Consider the following 16777-nt stretch of genomic DNA (forward strand, 5'->3'; position numbering starts at 1 on the left):
CCAGTATCGTTCCAATATCGATACCTAGTATTAGTACGTCCGTTTTTTGGGGGGGTGGCAAAGGCAGGCTACACTCTCAATGGGTCCCCAGTGTGGGAGTCTAAGAGTGTTACCAGATTTTTTTTAATTTAATTTTTTTAAACGTCGTAAACGGTACTACAAATGGCAACTACATCCAGGTTTCGAAGCGACGCATTGTCTTTCCAGAATTCAATGGGAATTGAATTCTGGCTTCTCATAAGCATTTACAAAATGGATGTAAATGCGTTTGGCAGCATTTGAAGCGACGCGACATCGCTGTGGCGGCCCATCTTTTCACATCACGCGTCACGCTCTTCCGCGTCCTCTTCGCAGAGCCTAGCGTGACCTCGATAATTAAGGGACCATTTTCAAATGCATTTCTAATTTTCTACCAGACCGAAAAGCCACGGCGGACAAAAAAAAAAAAAAAAAGCGGCACCCTCCCCTTGAATGGGGGCGACTCCCGGGCTTCCACTAAACTGGTCATGAATGCACAAACCATCTGTTTTTCTGGCCGTTTGTCAGCGCGAGCGCGGCGGAGGCAGCTGTCGTGGCGGCCCCGCTTTGAATGATGGAGCGTGCAACCTTTGTTTGGCTCGCACAGAAGATGCTCTCATCTCGTCCGCCCACCATCCCCGCCGCCGCCAAATCCACGGAGCGGCCGCAGATAGAGTTGGACGCCGCTCGAGGAAATTAAATAAATGACGGGGTTGAGACGGGCAAAACGAGGAACCGGACGGAGCGGTCGGTGAAGAGCCGGGCGAGCGTGTGGCCGGTGGTTTCATTGTGTTGATATGGTGGAAGGGGGGTGGGTGGAGAGGGCGGGGGCGGGGGGGTGTCATTGTGTGCTGGCCAATCTGTAGCTCAGTGGGTGTAGTTGTCAGGGATTGAGGCCAAGAATGAAGGCCAGGAGGCCAGGTGAGAGCGGCAGTTGAGGCATAAGGAGAAGGCATTTGCATTTTTATACTCCTTTTTTTAAAAATTCAGGCTTCGTGGTGCTGCCATCGAAACAAAGCCACTTGGGAGAGTCATACTTGGTTATGGCTATATTAGCTTTTTAGGACCTACCATATGTTCCTTAATTTGAGCCTGGGCTCTTGTTCCAGCATTTTTGCTGCGAGGAACCTTTACATTATTGCTCACTTTTTAAACTAGAAATGTGGATTTAAAAAAAACGACAACATCTGGCATTGATGCATCGTGCCAATTATATGCAATGCTTCTGTCTGATTTAGAATTTAAAAAATGATAACAAAAGCAACCAAGGTGGTAATCTGATTTGGTCTTTCTACTTAGCAGTTCCTTTCCGTGAGCCGTCACCTTACCGTGGCGGAGGGGTTTTTGTGTCCCAATGATCCTAGGAGCTAAGTTGTCTGGGGCTTTGTGCCCCTGGCAGGGTCACCCATGGCAAACAGGTCCTAGGTGAGGGACCAGAGAAAGCACGGCTCACAAAGCCCCTTATGAAAAATAAAATCGATGGTACTCAGTTTCCCTTGCCCGGACGCGGGTCACCGGGGCCCCCCTCTGGAGCCATGCCTGGAGGTGGGGCTCGTTGGCGGGCGCCTGGTGGCCGGGCCTACACCCATGGGGCCCGGCCGGGCTCAGCCCGAAGAGGCAACGTGGGTCCCCCTTCTCATGGTCTCACCACCCGTGGGAGGGGTCAAAGGGGTCGGGTGCAACGCGAGCTGGGCGACAGCCAAAGGCGGGGACCCTGGCGGTCCGATCCTCGGCTGCAGAAGCTAGCTCTTGGGACATGGAATGTCACCTCTCTGGCAGAGAAGGAGCCCCAACTGGTGTGTGAGGCAGAGAATTTCCGACTGGATATAGTCGGACTCGCCTCCACACACAGCCTGGGTTCTGGTACCAGTCCTCTCGAGAGGGTTGGACTCTCTTCCACTCTGGAGTTGCTCACGGTAAGAGGCGCAGAGCAGGTGTGGGCATGCTCATTGCCCCCCGGCTCAGTGCCTGTACATTGGGGTTCACATCGGTAGACGAGAGGGTTGCCTCCCTCCGCCTCCGGGTGGGGGGGACGGGTCCTGACTGTTGTTTGTGCATATGCACCAAACAGCAGTTTGTTTGTTTGTATGAAAAATCACGTCATTATCAAAATAGAGCGACATGTCCCAAACCCCAGCAGATTCATCACTGGCTTGACTCTTATTATGCCTGGCTTGATGAGGTGACATGTACGTCACGTTGCTATTGTTAGCTCTTGTTAGCTAGCCTGCGCACTGAGTGCCTGCTTGTCATTTATGGCCACGGCAGCGTGTTTCCCCCGTTACAGGTCAGTAAAGCAATTTAAAGTGCACTGGCCATAGGCTTGAACTATTGCGGGAGGGCATTACAATTTGTGCTGACTAGCATAAGTAGACGTTTAAATTAGCATTGTTGGTTATGTTGTGGTGCATGAGTTCGGCTTTACAGTCGACAGACATTTTGCAGTTTTATCTTCTCCCGCCCCCAAGTGTGAAATGACTGGCCTCTTTCCTCCATATTTTAATTATCTCATTTCAACATGAAGTACTTTGCTTTGAGATACTCCTTCCTTCCCCTCTTTGGTTTCTGAACCAAAGATGGCATTCGATACTGCCAAGTATCCTGTCATCGTCCCGTCACGCCAGCATCAAATGTCGCCGCTGACTGACGAAAGCCAAGTTATCTCCATTGCACTGTCAACACTGCCCCTCCGTTTCTTGACAGTGACGCTTATCCGTACTTTGGGTCACGGTGGCCGGCGTGACCTAATTGCATATATTTGTCGTGGCTGATTCACTTGACTGTAAGAGAGAGGCTCTGATTTTTTAGGCTACAGGGTCAAGCAGTGTGCTCTGGTGTGTTTTATATCACCTGACATTAGACGACATATGTTGGAAACACAACACCGCTGTATAAAAGAAGTGGGGGCGGAGCCTTTTTTGGGGAGCATTTCTATCCTTCAAGGACCTAAAACTAAATATATGACGAAATATTATATTGAGCTAATTTTTTTGGGTGAAGTGTTTTTGCTACCACCCTGAGCTGGTGAACAGTCCAGTCGGAAGGCCGGATGGACTTTTTTTTGGCTTTTTATGGACGACCGCTTAGGATTTAGCAGGGTCCAAGTGTGCGATGGAAATATCCTCTCGGTATTAGACTCAAATGAGTCGTTTTCAGTTAAGGGTGTAATTATAATGTAGCCAGACAATGTTCGTTATCCCCCGTGAAGAAAAACTGTTAACTGGAACTTGTACCTGCTTCAGGTATTTCCATATGCATTATACTGCCCCCAGGCGGCCAAGGTCAGCACAACAAACGGAGCAACACGATGTCCATTGAACTGAAGCAAAAATTGTGGCCCAAACTTTTGAATTCTTGGTTTTCTATTGAATAATGTCATTCCTCTCTGTTTTTATAAAGTAAAAATAGAATTGAAAATATTGGATTTTTCTGCGATTGGCTGGCAACCGATTCAGGGTGTCCCCCGCCTGCTGCCCGAAGACGGCTGGGATAGGCTCCAGCTACCCCCGCACCCTAGTGAGGATTAAAGTGGTTCGGAAAATGAATGAATGAATGAATATTGGATTTTTTTGGACAGGTTCGGCAATAAATCATGCTGTAATCAACATAGGAAGCCGCCATTTTGTTTGTTTCGCTACCGAATTTTAACTGCTGGACTCGACAAGGTATGTTTGTTCCCCCCTCGCCGTAAAAAATAAAAAAAAAATAAAATAAAATCTCCTCGCTCAATTCCCTGTTGTCACAAGCATCAAAAGCTCTCGCGGGCCGTTCAGGTTGCCTACCAGGGCTCGAAAAAAATCGCCGAGCTTTGAAAGAAGTGACGCTTGAAAAGTTGTCTCCTCGTCACAGCTTTGTGATTCAGCGCCGATGAATGGTTTAGAGGTTGATTTGCTCCTATCCGACACCCCCCCCACCCCCCTTTTGTGTCCCATTGCAAAGCTTCCTCTCACATGATTTGCTGTTTCGTCACAGGCTTGATTGTGTATGCGTGCGCCTTTCCGTGCACTGAATGCTTTAATGAAGTGGCATCTTATTACTGTTTGAGGAACGTGACTGGATCAGAGATGGCAGATGTTTGTTTTGTTTTGTTTTGTTTTTTGTTACATTGTCGACACTTTTTATTTATTTATTTATTTATTTTTAACGCGAAATGCGGTGCATGCTTTGAGGCTGGTTGTGCTTACGGTGTTCAAGCCGTGCCGAGCAGGAAGCAGTTGTGTCCTCTCACACGACAGGCGGCGTGTGGCGGCTTTTTTTTTTTTTTTTTTGTGTAGCCGCGGGCTAGGTAGGCACACCCCCGCCCTACTCCCCCTCCCCTATCTGCGTGTCACCAGTCAGCTCTCGTTAGGCGTGACGGCTCTCTGATGTGGTCGACTTTGTCACCGAGGGGAAACCTGGAGACTGAGCTTGCAGAGATTTGGCGACTTGGAGGGGGAGAGTTGTCCGAGCAGTACTATAACAATACTATCACCCCCCCCCGCCCCCCACCCAAGTGGTATGACTATCTCAGGGGTGTCCTCCAGCTTGCTTTGTGGTCTGATGCACATGGAAGCCCCTTTGCGTCGTTCCTTACAGGGGGGCTGGCATTGGGCAAGAACATTAGAAAAAAAAAGCTACAGTTGAAATGATTCGTCAAGGGTGCTGAAAATGTAACGAATCCGTTTCCTGGGTCAAACCGGTGCCGTCAAACCAGACGTGCACTTTTAGCCGCACCATTGAACAAACTAGTAAGAGTAACCTGCACTGAGTAACTCAACGCGCATACTATCGAACTGGTTGGCCTAATCGCCACTCATATTTGCTGACACCCACGTCACTCACGAGGCCAGGTCCTGCATTTAATTAAAGTCATACTCACAAGACAGATATTACAGCACAACGTCAGGTTGGCGACCCAAGTGGAAAAAGCTCCAACATTTATTATCACCTCAACATGGGTTCATGTGATGAATAATGCAGAATTCCATTTTAATCTGATTAACTCATTTACTCCCAAAAACGTTTTTAAATGTCTTTTCAGACTTGGTCCAGAATTGGCTGGTACTGAATGAGTTAATTGTTATAATACTTAATTCTCAAAAGTATTCAAGAACTGCAGTCCTACTTTAACATCGTCCAATCAGCATTGAATATTTATACATGTTACATTGACTTTTGATTTAGGCAAGTCATTCCGCGATCGAGCCCATAACTATTTAATCGTATCGTAAACTGTGACTGAAATGCGGGATGTTGGATACAAAAAAAATAATCGACAGAGTAGCTCTGAAACGTGTGAGTCGAAGCATCACTGAACATGTACGTATATGTATATTAGGGCTGGACCAATTAGTCGGCTGGCTGATTAAATCGTCCGATAATAGGCCTTTTCAAAATAAACAAAACCTAATGACCAAGACAAAAAAGGCAAATGAGGAAAGAAAATCCCAACCCAAGTATTACAAAACGGTGAAATGTTCAGGGTGTTGTTAATCTCTTTTGTTGTTGTAAGCGTTAAGGGACAAAAAAAAGTATGTTTTAAAAAGTTTTAAAAAGTAATCGGTCGATTAATCGGTTATCGGCATTGTTTTCTGCCCAATATCGTTATTAGTATCATTAAAAAAAAGTCTTATGTGGGTATGTTGGATTCATTCATTCATTCATCTTCCGAGCCGCTTGATCCTCACTAGGGTGGCGGGGGGTGCTGGAGCCTATCCCAGCTGTCTTTGGGCAGTAGGCGGGGGACACCCTGAATCGGTTGCCAGCCAATTGCAGGGCACACAGAAACGAACAACCAATCGCACTCACACTCACACCTCGGGACAATTTAGAGTGTTCAATCAGCCTGCCACGCATGTTTTTTGGAATGTGGGAGGAAACCGGAGCGCCCGGAGAAAACCCACGCAGGCCCGGGCAGAACATGCAAACTCCACACAGGGAGGCCGGAGCTGGAATCGAACCCGGTACCTCTGCACTGTGAAGCCGACGTGCTAACCACTGGACTACCGGGCCGCCCGGGTATGTTGGATGTTATTTATTATTTTAGCGGACTTGTGCAAACATTGATTCAAAATAAAATGCATGAACTCGGATGTCCATTTTTGACGCTTATACCAACCACAGTATTGACGTAATTTTTTTTTTTCCGAATTTTTTTTTCATTGCTGAATTCTGCCTCCGCCGTCATCCCATTGCGAGCGGGATCAGGTGTGGCGTCCTGGTCTGGTGACTGCGCGCATGTTAGCCTTCAATGGACTGCCGAGCACTCATTCATGATCTCCCACTTTTGTCCGGGAAGCCGAGTGTCCCACAAATGAGCTCAGAGGAACTTCCGAACGCAACACAATGACTGCCGAGGTGGGCTTTGCGCGAGGGGAGCGGAAAGTAAAATCCCCGTCAAAAGACAATGAGGCACGCACAAATGAATGCATGGCTCGGTAATGCGGTTTGAGGCTTTGTCGAGAGCGAGCCCTCCGACTTGACGCCTCTTTATCACTCCCAACGAGGCCTCCGCCCACCCCCTCCTCAAAACCCTCTCGCGCTTGTGTCCCTGATCAATGACGCTGACAGATGACGGATTCTGGAGCCCGGCGCCTTTGTCCGGGGGTCCACGACCCGCCTACGAATGGGATATCGAAAGCGCCGATCGGAGATGGGGGGGATAAAGCAGTCCAGCGTTGACGCAAAATATCCATAAGGAAATTATTATCCGGGGTTGTTTTAAATGAATGAGATGAAAATGGCGGACGGTGTCATAAGCAGCTCGCCGTACTGCTCGGCACAGCATGCAGAAAGTGAGGTCAATTTAATGCGTGGCTTCTTTGGGCGCGCCGTCAACTTGCTGCAACGTTGAACAAACAAAATGTGCCAAATTTTCTGAAGCGCAGTTCTCGCGAAAATCATTTATTGAACATTCAGTCTTGCCGAATAGGAAAAAAAAGTCTAGTGGAGTTGGTTTGTTTAGTTCGGAAGTTCATTTTTTTTCAAATTTTTCGTAAGAGAGGTTATCACTTATCATTTTAGCAATTATTTTGTATTGATATCAGTTACAAAAATAGTTGAGTCAGTCTATACATTTTGTAGGAATGTGCCAATTAAAAAAGTTTTCCGTTCATAACTTTTTCCAAGTTGTGCTATTTTTTCCCCAAACATGATTTGAACAAGATGGTTAATTTTGCGGTCGAAACACTGGTGCGAGTTGACGAAAAAAACGCTCAATAGCAACATTAGCATCACTATATTGTCACGCTAATGCAAATATTTCTCTGATGCTGGAGTGCATTATATTTCATTAAAAAAATAATAATAAAAGATCAAGGCTGTAGAACTGGTACCTCAAGTCAACATGCCCCCTTGGCGAAATGTTTGAAAACTGAATGACATAAAAAATGTTAAACACTCAAATTGTGAGCAATGCTAATTGAATAAAACCTCGCAGCTGTTTTACAGTGCGTACACATGAGTGTTGGGGGGGTGGCTGGGTGACATTTCTCTTCCCGTCGTCCTCTTTTCCTTTTTTTTTTTCTTTTTTTTTTCACACTTGCAGAATGTGCGGCCTTTGAAGGACTTGTGAAGCCGAAGGCATCCCGTTGCTCAATCAAACAGATTAAGTCAGTCAGACAAGCGGCGATCTGTCCCATTCGATAAAGTGACTCTCGGCACGTCGCATCTCGAGCGACCCTCCGATGTCCATTGCAACGTTCTCGGGACGCCTCGCTCTTTTTCGTGCACCGCCACGAATTTGCAGGTTTTTTTTCTTTTTTCGTATCGGTGCGCTTAAGCTCTTTACGGGGCCGCGCATTGACTCCCAAATACCAAAGTCACCAAAACCTCATGAAAGTTAATCCCCTGTTAATCCCTTCCAGTCTTGTACGTTTAAAGCACAGGCGAGCCGGTAATGAGGACATCTGTTTTCATATGGTCCTTGACACTTTAGCACCAGAAACGTGATGTCACGCTGTCCAAACGGGTGCGCGGCTGGCTGGCAGACAGCACGCCGTCCGGTGATTGCTTCTGACAGGCCGCTGACAGCTCTGGAGGTGAGGCGGGCGCACGGCAAAGGGCAAGCAGGGGATTGGGGGCGGGGGGGGCGGCAGGCTACGGGGGTCTATTTGAGAGCCGTGTTGTCTCTTTCTCTCGGTTTATTTATTTATGTCTAATATATATACAAAAAAAGATTTATTAGGGGGCTTGGATCTTGTCTTGTCGCGTCAATTATGAGGGACAAGAGTCGCCAACTTGGAAGTTGGATAGGTTTATCGTGAGAGTTTATGGTTAACCTTATTATGAGTGTACGTCGAATTTCGGACATGTATTTTCTCAGCAGAGCTACTACCACCATTTGTCAAACATTCTGTACAGGAGACCACATCAGTGTGGTTGCGTGTGTGCGGCCGGCGAAGCAAATTGGTTGGCCGTCGTCTCGTCATGTGGCCAATCTCCAGCGTGACCTTGCATTAGTGCATATGCTCACAGCGGGGTCACTTGGTTGAGGGCATGATCTGTCAGCTTTTGTTTGTTGAACGGCGGACAGCGCCAGCCTGCGAGATAACATATTTCATGCAATTAGCAAGTCCGCATCCAACGCACTCCTTAAAGATAATAACATCAACAAAAATCCAGTTGCTGATTTGCCTTTATCGATAGAATCTTAGCATTTATGTTTTTGGTTTATCACTAACTGGTTTCTTATAAAATGTGTTGATTTTGACCGTTTGTCTGGTTTATACCATCTTGAAGCTATAGTGGCAAAGTGGACCAGTGGGCTTGAATTATTTTGCCGGCTGATCAAGCGTACGAAGCTTGGCGTAAATAGCTAGCCCAGTGGTCACCAACATGGTGCCCGCGGGCACCAGGTAGCCCGTGAAGACCACTTGAGTAGCCCGCCAGTGCCTGGACATTGTGATTTGCTAGTAGAAATTATGATTTAAAAATGCAAACATTGGCAGTACTGTGAGACATTTCGAAACACGATCAAAGTCTGACAATTTAAATCATCAAGTATTAAAAATAACACATCCTCATATTATTGAAGGTATTTTGGACAAATATGTTATTTCAGACGTGTATCAATTTGGTAGCCCTTCACACAATCGGTACACATGAAGTTGCTCTCACCCTCAAAAATGTTGGTGACACCTGAGCTAGCCGCTATTCTCTTTTGGTACATGGAGGATCAAGTTACAATTCCAACCGTGCCTTGAGATACGAGTGACCTCCGACTTTCATCCCTTCTGCTACCTGAATGCTAACAATGGAAAAGCCCATTGTCACACGGGCTAACAGTTAGCATCTATGTGGTGGTCTCGTTACCCCTTGAGGCAACAGCTCTCTGAACTCAACAATATCCACAGGCATGTATTCTTTATCCTCTCCAAAGAACGACTAATATCACTGCTGTACTGAGAAGCCAAAAGGAGCTGAGTTTCCAGTACAGTAATGGCTGACATGTACGAGGAAACTTTGAGGTCATCTGCCAATAAAAGCCTGGCCTGCAATGCTTGAGATCAAGATGTGCAGATATGTGATCTGTTTACACGTTTGTGCTTGTGCACCCTTGGCAGTGATGGAGGGAGCTTGACAGAGAGTGTCAGCACGAGGTTCGGCGGCGGCGCTGACGACAGGCGCCCTCTGACAGTCGCTCTATAAGGCTTGGTAACCAGCCTTTTTTTTCCTGGGAGGTGTTTACTGTCACTGTGTGTTGTGGCTGCCTGGCAGCCCAATTTCTCCAGGCTGTCAATCTCCGCAGACACCAACCTGCCATGTTAGATTTGACCTCCACATGGGAGATTAGTGTCTCCCAGCTTCAGAGACATTTTTCTTTTTTTTTTTCCCTGACTACCAATTGTGAAACACCCCCTCCCCACCTCTTGCTCTGTGACGATACCTGGAAGAGAGAAGACGCTCTTCTCACAATATTACAAAGCAACAACGAAGAGCAGCAAATCTATTTCAAAATAGTCTGAAAGCTAATTACGACAACACTTCTTAAGTCCAACCACAGAAAAAGCATATCTTTAGAAGTCACACGCATGTGGCAGCAGCTGGTGGACTGCGGGCTAACCAGCTAAGCTAGCATGATAGGCTAATACAGTAATGCCACGCGCTTTCCTGTCAAATAGCACGACTCAAATATAAAACAACGATCACACAATATCCAAAAGTTTCTTTGCCATAAAACCGAGAGACCGAACAAGGGAACAAAAACAGAAAGTAGAAAGCGACCCAAATAGACGCAGCAATAGCGCTAATCGAACAAGCTAACGTATGAGTCTCCATCTTCAATAACCAAAATGAAAAAGTCAGAGCAGCGTACAGAAGCGACTCGAGTGCACATAGTAGAGTTAGTCGTGCCGTCGTCACGCGCGAGACTTGTCGAAGGCACCAACTGTGAGCGTGATGCAGTTTGCACGTGGGAGGCCTCAGACACCCGCCTGTTAATTAAGAGTGTTATATGATTACTCTCACACGCTTACTTACGTACGTAGCTTTCTGTATGCAGACCACAATAATTTTTTGGGGGGGAGGGGTGTACACACCTTTTTTGATGCTCGTTAAAATTTCAATGATGAGAAATAGCACAGCATATTGCGCTTCAGTTGGGTTTCCCCATAATGTTTGTTTTAGCATTAAGCTAGCAGTCTGAAAGTCTACGTGATCGTTGAATACGCAGTTGAATCCTCTTTGTTTTTACGGTTTAGTACAGCCGAGAGGGGCATGAAACAACTTGAAGCCTCTTTTTTTTGTTGATTTGTTCACTATTTGCAGATGTCATTGCGATGTTTTTGAAGGTCAGCCTCACTTTGACATCGTAAAATAGAAAAGGCACACATTTAGCATTGTTGGAGTATTTCACACCATATCTTGGTAGCAGAAGGTCCTCGGGGCATTTGATACTCGCCAAAGCTTCAGATGTAACTTCCCTGATTCACGTCGGTCTTGCGGTAATTCCACTCTATAATTTGCATATCATTTTTTAGGCATCTATTGCATTGAATTTTCATCGTTAAGCAGCCCTCCATATGGAAACGGGGCTCATCCTATCGGAGGCCGGCCGCCGCCGTAACGATGTTTGAAAAGGGCCATCACACGTGGATTTACAGCTCACCCCACGTTCCTTATCATCAATTGACCGGCGAGCCGGCGACGGGCGGTTATGCCGTCACATAAAAATCCACCGTTATGGGCCCGTGTTCTGTTTAGCTCTTGATCGAAATGCGGCGTCGCGTCCACCCACCAACCCCCCCGCCCGTATTTCTGACCATGAAAATTATAATATGGAACAAAGATTAGAATGAAATTATCACGGCTGGAGGTCTTTACCCACAGGCCAAAGGGTGGGGAAGGAGGGGCTGGGAGGACTAGTGAACTAGCCCCCCCCTCCCTTCCCCAAGAATAATGATAATACATTAGAATGGGCGAGCAGCGCTGTTATTGCTGTACATTATGTATGTTCAATTTATACTAGCTCACACGGGCCAACCTCGAGTGACGGATAGGTCGTTACTTGCCGCGCCGGTGAACACTTATCAGCCTTCCCGCTGCTGTTTATGGCCGCCGTGAAGAGCGCTTGTCAGTCAAGGTCACTGCTTTGTGTGTCCTCCGTTAATAGTTCCTTCTTCACAGTTGTTGAACTTTGTGTGCTCGCTAAGTGGCCGGGGGAGATGGTGTGGCGCAGAGGTCCATGCCGCATTTATATATGTACCCAAAAACTCTGGTTAGGTTATTTTCGGGAAGGCTTGTAATTGAGACGGCACCACTTTGGGGAGGGGGGGGGTGGTGATTTATGATTGTTTTATTTTATCCTTTGGGCTTAGGGTTAGATGTAAGGTTGGAGGATTAGGAGTAGACGGGATTCGCGTAAGTGGGGTATCGCTAGAGTTTGCCTGACGGACTGTAAAATCCACCACACCATATTTGCTTTAAAATATCCAAAATATTAGAAAATCAAATTTCCGAATTACAAATTATAGAGGTCTTGTCGGCGGCAAGGTTGTCTCCTTCCAAGTTCTGCCTCCGGCCATGAAGCACCTTTCCCGATTGGGCCTCAAGGGTCGGACTTACGTTGACCTACCCGACTTTTTGGGCCTGACGAATGGCTAAATTTTTTTTAATGACTTTCCCTGCAGAAGCTTTTAAGGATATATTTAAATTTGTTTATTTTTGCTTTGGCTGTTTTTTCAACAGCTGTACAGTTACGTTACACCGAATATTTTTTATTTTTATTTTTAAACCGAATTGTAGTTCTTTTACTCCCCAGAAGCGACGTCATCGGGAAGCGCCGCCAATATATTTTAAGTCGTTGATATTGGCTCGGATGGTTTCTTTCATAAATTTTCAAAATATTGCGTTTCGGTTTCTCTATTTTCAGGCACCTCTAAAGCACTTTCTTCAATTCCATTTAACATCGTTGTCAGGAATGTTTTTATTAGACTGGTCCAGTTTACTGTTCAGAGGAGCCGTGCGAGTCTCTGTCTGTCAATTTTTTTGGGCCGCCAACTATTCAACCTACATTTAAGAATCGTTTTTATGTCCATTTGCTTGTAAATGCACTTTTTTGTTTGTGTTTTTCATTTGGTTGATGGTCTGAATTTTAATGCGTGTTTTCATTGTGCTGTGTTGGATCCTGGCTTAAAGACTTCAAATTTGAACTGCTGCACCCTTTGTGTGATGATTATAAAAGGAGGCTCAAATTGCTGTAACAAACAAGCTGCTTGTTCCAGGCGTGTGTGTGTGTGTGTATATGCGTGTGGTGTATACGGTAAGTTCGACTGACAGGATCCAAAGAGCTTCCTCTAACTAGAGGGCCAATGCTAATGCTTGGCTGGTTGCGTTACACCAGCTAGTGCCGACATCAGAAGTGGCCCGCAACGCAGCACAGAGACTAGCCCAGGGACACAAACAAGATTTTGGTTGCCTGATATCTCTTTTTTTTTTTTTTTTTTTTTTAGTAGTTGTTTTGATATTTAGCCTGCAGCGCCTGATGTTTGTCATTGCCAGACAAGTCGTAACTCGTGCTCACATACATTAGCTTGCTGAGGTTAAAAAAAACAACAAACAAAAAAACGGATCTCCTCATGGTGATTGTCAGTGTTGGTTTGGCTTTTGTTTGGATCATGTACTTCAACATTGCTGACTGACGGTTCTGTTTTTATTGCTGTCATTATGGGAAAATTCAAGTGTCAAATCATATATAGTTGCAAGGGGCATTCATTTACTCAACGTGCCTGTATTTGCAGTTAAATAATTCACCTGATGTGAAAAAAAATGCCTGTGAAAGACTATAAATGGATTGAAAAAAAAACTATTTTTCAGAACTTTTTGTTTTCTGTGAAAAGCAGGGGGTGGCTCCCCTCCAAAAAAAAAAACAACCAAAAAAACAAAAATAAAAAATACTGAGGAAAAAAGCACAGATAAGTGAATCGGCAGACTGTATGTAGTAATCATGGATATTTAGCACACCTGCTGACTAATTGAGAGGGCGGTGCAAAAAAAAAAAGTTTGATTAAATGGTTTTGGCAACACTTTATTTTGTTATTCCTGTTTATTTGGGGTGTAATTCCACGATCAACCACCAAATGGTGGCACACTATTTTGTTTGTCACTATGCCTTGAAGAGAAGAAGACCGAAAGCAGGAAGTATATCAACTCGGCTGAGTTTTTACTGAAGATGACACAAAGTGAAATCCTCTTTAATCCTGCTGTTTATGCCGACAGAAAGTGACAACTGTAGGTTAGTTTTATAATCTTTCATCTTTGGGCATGATTATTGATATATAAGTGAGATGATAAATGAAAGTTGGATTAAATCTGTATTTACAGGCTACACAGATGGTCTTTATTTTTCATTTTGTTTGTTTACCTTGAGCTAAGGTGTTTCTTCAAGAGCGAGAAATTAAGCCACGGCATTTGTACCTGCGTGCGATTAGCTCCATATTGCAAGCGCGGTCGTCTTTTCCAAAGACAAATCCCTCTCTGGTTCTTTGTCCGTCGTCTTCCTCCAATTGTGGGCGCGCTTCCATTAATCCAAATGGACATTGGCTGACAAGGTGCTTTTTATTGTCATCATTTGTCTTGTAAAGGCACCATCATTTACTTTCCTTCTCTCCCCCTCCTCTTTCACAGTCCCGCTCCCCCTCTGTAAAAAGGAACACTTCCTTATTCGCTGATTTAAAGCCACTGCAATACATTTGAGAGTGGAAAAATGTTTTTTGTTTTTCTTGGTTGCAATTCGTTTGAGGTTTTACCCTTCCGGAGGCGTCACCTCTGAAGACTGGGCGCTGTCATTTCACGACACGCAGTGACGCGGTTGACACTCAGCCTTTCTGACAGGTGCTGGACGGCCATCTTAGGCGAGCTGGCAGTGTTTCTCCGGGTAATGTGGGCGAAATGTACAAATACGAGCATGTGTGCCATTAGTGATCCTTGTGATGACAGAGCAGACGACACCGCTGCTTCTGAAGAGAATTGCCATTGAGCATAAAGTCCATTCAGTCATGGCACAAGTAAATGAAATAAAAATAAAACTACGTTTTTGTGCCCTCCTTGGCCCCCTGGGGGCAGTATAAGCATTGGGTGAGTTGACACCTCTCAGCTCATCTGTGAAACACGAGTCGTAGTTCTTCTTCACAGAGGATAAAGAATATATGATTGTGTAGTTGTGTTGCCGGTCCATTTGTGGTCGATCGGTTTGTAGCGGGGTGATTGCACCGCAGCAAATGAGCGTTAGAATGAAGCTAGCAGATGGAAAGGCTTAATGGTGTTTTAAAAGTGCCACGTGTAATTCACTGTTTCAGGCCAATCCACTTTTATTAGAAAATTAATTTTCAGGGTTTTTTTTGGTCACATACAAGGCTGACTATGCTAACGAATAATGCGTAGCTGTCACTCGAATAAATGCTGTAGTGTACATTCTAAATACACAGATCGGCGGCAAGTACAAAAGTGTGACGAATGTTCATTTATATTTTGTTCGCGAAATAAACGCCATCAGTTTTAACTATTTATTGTTACATATTGAATGTTTTCTGTGACGATGCTCCCGACGACAACTTCGCGTTCTTGACATTCACCTCTGCGTGCACGGCACAGTTGGCACATACAGTACACTGCCGCTGCTCATTTTTCATCGCTTGCTGCGAATACGGCGTGTGCATCAATAAACACGCCGTCGAATTGAACGCTTTGCTTTTGTCAAACCGGATGGATCGCAGAAATTCATCAGCTTAATACTGATGTGTATCAAGTGGACATCGGTGGAGGCCACAGGGTGCAAGCTTGTGTTTTTTTTTTCCTGCCTGTGGAGAGACGACGTCGGTCATGAAATGTTCACACAATCTCTCCCTGATTGAGGCTGAGGTGCCCTTTGCTAAAAAGACCCCCTCGAGATATGAGGGCACACTTTTAGATCGCAACATCGCAGCTCTCTCGCCATTTAGCTGCAGTTTTTTTTAACCCTTATTTTTTATTATCTGGTTACAGGTTATCATTATTGGTGCATGAAAGGGTGAAATGTTTTCAGAGATCTTTGGCCGGCATTTGATTTGTTGCATTTTTGTCAGTCAAATGGATAAATAAAATAAAGCTGCGGCCTTTGCGATTTGAAAATGGCCATTTTACTCGACTGCGATGTCGATTTGAATTCGATGAAGAGTTCAATGTGTACAGGTCGTAGTGCGTGTTTACGTCTCGGCGGGACCTCTGAGTCCGCATTATTCTCCTAATTTTTGCATCTGTGTTCGTTCAAGAAAACAGCTGTTGAATTTTTGAGGCAGATCAAAGGCGACGGGGCCCGAAGTTGTCCGTGCTCGTTCGGCTCGCTTGGCTTTGACGTGATGGCTGCTGGCGGTGTTTTGTGCTGAACTCAACATCTGTGACAACCGCCACTGACCATTTCGACCCTCCCTCCCGTTTCTTTCCCTTTATTTATTTTTTTTAAACATGTTTCTCACCATCCTGTTTTGCTTCCTTTTATTGCCTTCCAGGATGGCCCCGTTCCAGGAGCGCAGAAGCAATGCAAAGCGGGTGGGGGGGGGAACTGCGGCGCCTCTGGATCGCTTTCCCCACGCCAGGGTCCATCGGCGTCAAGGCCGCATCAGCTGGTCCCAACGTGGCGAGGTCATCTGAACATCTGGCCCCTCCGCTGTGCTCTCTTAGGTCAGTGGGTAGCATCTGTTGGTGGACCGCGCCACTTTCTACACGCGTGACAACGAAACCTCCCAAAATGTGTCGGTTGAATATCCGTCGTGGGCGTAAATCTAAATAGTCTATACACCCCTGAACAAATGTCACCAAAAATCATTTCAAAACTTTTTTCTAACCTTGTGGCCTTTAGTCTCTACTCCCATTTAACCTGCGTTTGAATTCAGAACACCGTCTGAGGGTGTGCACACTTTTGCAAATCTGATTTCAGTTCGATTTTTTTTTTTAATGAAGGGGAAGAAAAAAAAATTGAACTGAAAGGGAAGAAAAAATCGAACTGAAATCAGATTTGCAAAAGTGTGCACACCCTCATATACGGTGTTCTGAATCCAAACGCGGGTTAAATGGAAGTCGGCAAACCTGCCATCATGTGAAAAACGATGATGTGTTTTACCTCGGGATCTTTCCTGGCTGAGCTCATGATTGGCTCGCTGTCCTCGTGTGTGTGTGTGTGTGTGTGTATGTGTGCGTGTGTGTGTGGTCACAGGGAAGTTTGAGTCGCCGGGCAGGAATTATTGAACAGAGAGGTGGCTGACAGCGGAAGCAAGCAGATGTCACAGTCATAAAGAAATACACAAGC

General features: G+C 45.6%; 1 long non-coding RNA gene across 1 annotated transcript in view; it reads left to right on the top strand.

Annotated features, from left to right (window-relative positions):
* LOC127593258 (uncharacterized) overlaps positions 1–16434 on the top strand; it is a 35955-nt gene extending 19521 nt beyond the window's left edge. The window contains exon 3 of the long non-coding RNA XR_007960360.1: positions 15981–16434. This is a non-coding gene — a long non-coding RNA (uncharacterized LOC127593258). The remainder of the gene's footprint in view (positions 1–15980) is intronic.
* Positions 16435–16777: the final 343 nt, after the last annotated feature.

This window comes from Hippocampus zosterae, chromosome 20 (genome assembly GCF_025434085.1).
Source record: "Hippocampus zosterae strain Florida chromosome 20, ASM2543408v3, whole genome shotgun sequence".
Lineage (NCBI taxonomy): Eukaryota > Metazoa > Chordata > Actinopteri > Syngnathiformes > Syngnathidae > Hippocampus > Hippocampus zosterae.